Here is a 2,847-nt window from a genome sequence, read left to right on the forward strand (position 1 = left end):
CGGGAGCTCCAAACCTGCCGCTGCCCGCACCACACCTGGCGTAGCGTCACTGCCTCCTGATCCCTGCCACACCACCTGCTCCATTTTCTTCATGGTTTCTCACACTTGGAAATTCTGTGTGTTGGATTGTGCCCTAGTCGATTGATTTGTTTACTAAAACGTTAAGTTCCACAAGAGAGGGCTTTGTTTTGGTATGTTTATTCATCTTTTTTTTTTTTTTTTTTTGAGATCTCAAATCCTTATAGAGTTCCCCGGTCATCAGATCAAATAAATAATTGAAAACCAAAACAAACAAAAAACAAAACAAGGAAAACAAAAAGAAACTCAAGAAACTCAAAACACCCAAAATCATAAAAAACCCACCCCCCAAGAAACAAAAAGAAAAACAAAAAAAAAAAACCCCCAAAATCCAAAAAAACCCAAAGATGGTCACTTGTTTATCAGTTATATCTCTGTGACAATCTGTTCCTAGCTGAACATACTGACCCAGATATAACCCTGCCCAGATTCTAGCCTACAGCAGGGCCAAGGTCACTAGGATTTCAGATCAGTTTGGCTAAAATAGGATTCTGGTAAAGAAAGTTCTACTGCAGTAAAAGTGGAGAGAGAGAACCTGCCAGGTAATCTTACCAAGAGATTCAGCTTCAATAGTCTGCACTAAGGGATACATCCTCCAAGTGACGCCTAGAATCCACAGTGCTTTGCCATCCAGTTTCTGTTGAAGTTAGGTATGGTCGCCATCTCCTCATCATTCATCAATTTAAAGTCAAAAGCCTTAATGCTCTCAACAATGCATGCCAGCGTCACAGACTTGGGGATTCCAAACCTCTTCCCCTGGATAGGGAACTGGATCAGACCCTGGGCTGTGGGGTTTTGTGCTTTGTATCAATCGTCTTAATCCTGGGATCCCCCGGAAGCAAAGAGTCCCTGGACTTGGCCCAAAGTCTTTCCGGAGGGCCCAGAAGGCCATCCGCTCTTGGCATGGCAGTACTAGATTCCTTTTTTTCTGTATGGGGTACAGGTGACACTCCATCTGGTTGGCCACTTGTTTATTTCAGTCTAGGTTTGTTCAAGAGCCTTTTGATCTCAAAGTGGTTGAAGACTGCAAAGGCTCTCACCCGCCCCTCATCCACCAGCTCCTCCATGGCCTCCCAGGCTCCCAAGAACATTAATTTACTGGTGAGGCCATCGCCTTTATTGTCTTTGGAGAAAAAGTCCTTCCCAGGCTGCCATCCCTGCGACCAATGACTAAGACAGATGTCCAAATACTCCTGTCTCAGCTCCTCGGAAGTCTTCTGACAGGCTTCTTTCGCTAGGATTCTCTCCAAGGTGGGTCCTAACTTGCCTAGGATGGAGGGCTCCTCCTGCTTCACAACCTTCTCTTGGATGGCTCCTCTCACCTCATTCCCTACCCCTGATAGACACAGTCTATGTGATGATAGCCTACATCAGTGGCCACCTTCACAGGCTCCTTGACTCTGCCTAGGGGAGACTTCCGGGTGCCCAGGCCCACAAGAGACCCCTTAGCTTTGGTACTGAGCTCCAGCAAGGTGGCCATGGTCAGGGATGAAACCTCTCTGAGCAAGCGGGTAGATGTCCTGTGTCACGATGAAGGGCGCTGGCCCTCCAACAGGGACGCTTAACCTAGGACCCGGCGCGCTACCGAGTACTGTTGAGTGAATGATATTTGAGAAGGTCGTTAATTCCTTTATGTCCTTACTGACTCAGTGGCTGTTCCTTTATATAACAGGACCTAGACTAAAAGTCAAGGGCAGAGTTACTCGAGTGCCAGAAACTGCTAGTTACTAGTCCCAACTGGGCTTAGAAGCTTGTACCAGAAAGCAGATCTGACCTGTTCCTCAGCAGTGTTCAGTGGGCGTGACTTCCTTTTTCAGAGCAACTTTCTTGATGAAGTAAATGGCTTCCCTTCTGGCACAGGCTCCGTTTCTCATCACAGACAGAACGGCCTGACGTGGCAGCTGTGGGTAGGCTGCATGGTTACTAGCACGGATGCGGAGGAAGAACACCTTAATCAATTCTACCCTCCGACTTCAGAGAACTCCTAGGTAAGGAAAATACACACTTTAAGATGCAATTGCAAAATATGTGTCAAGTACTATACCGGAAAATTATGGGAAAGAACACAGAATTATGGGAGAATGGAGAGTTTGAGAGAAAGGGAAGTTGTGGACAACAAAACTGTGAAAGAGAACGGAGAATTATCAGAGAAAATTGGGAGGCAGATGCAGAATTGTGAGAGAAAACAAAATGGAGAGAGAAAATGAATTACGTGGGAGAGTGGTCAATTCTAGAATACGGGATTGTGGGAGAGACAGAATTTTGGAAATGAATGGGAATTATGGGAAACAATGAATTGTGAGGGACATGGGAATTCCAATCCTGAGAATTGTAAAGCCAGAATTCTGGGACGGGCTGGAGAATTATGAGCTGCATAGAACTGTGGGGTGGATGTGGAATTGTGGGGGAAATAGGGGACTGTGGGAACAAGTGGAGAGTTGGGGGTAGAGGTGAATTGTGAAAGAAGGCGGACAATTATCAGAGCAAAGAAAACTGTGAGAGAAAATCTAAAATTAAAGATGGAAATTAGAATACTAAGAATTGTAAAGAGAACTGTGGGAGAAAATGAAGAAACAGGAGAGCTGCGTGTAACTGTAGGAAGGACAAGGACTTGTAGGAGAGCTGTGAATTATGGGAGGAAAGGATATTGTGGGAGAAGCAAAGGCTAGTGGGAAAGAAGGGGAATTATGGGAAAAAATGGAAAGCTGTGTGCAGAAGAGGAATGGGAGAGTAGAGATTTATTAAAATAAAAATAAATTCTGAGATGCA

General features: G+C 45.3%; 1 protein-coding gene and 1 pseudogene across 7 annotated transcripts in view; both read right to left on the reverse strand.

Moving 5' to 3' along the window:
- EGFL6 (EGF like domain multiple 6) overlaps positions 1 to 2,847 on the reverse strand; it is a 117,294-nt gene that overhangs the window by 75,101 nt on the left and 39,346 nt on the right. The window lies entirely within an intron of this gene.
- Positions 685 to 1,558, reverse strand: LOC144245668 (aldo-keto reductase family 1 member B10 pseudogene; annotated as a pseudogene).

This window comes from Crocuta crocuta, unplaced genomic scaffold (genome assembly GCF_008692635.1).
Source record: "Crocuta crocuta isolate KB4526 unplaced genomic scaffold, BGI_CrCroc_1.0 scaffold2174, whole genome shotgun sequence".
Lineage (NCBI taxonomy): Eukaryota > Metazoa > Chordata > Mammalia > Carnivora > Hyaenidae > Crocuta > Crocuta crocuta.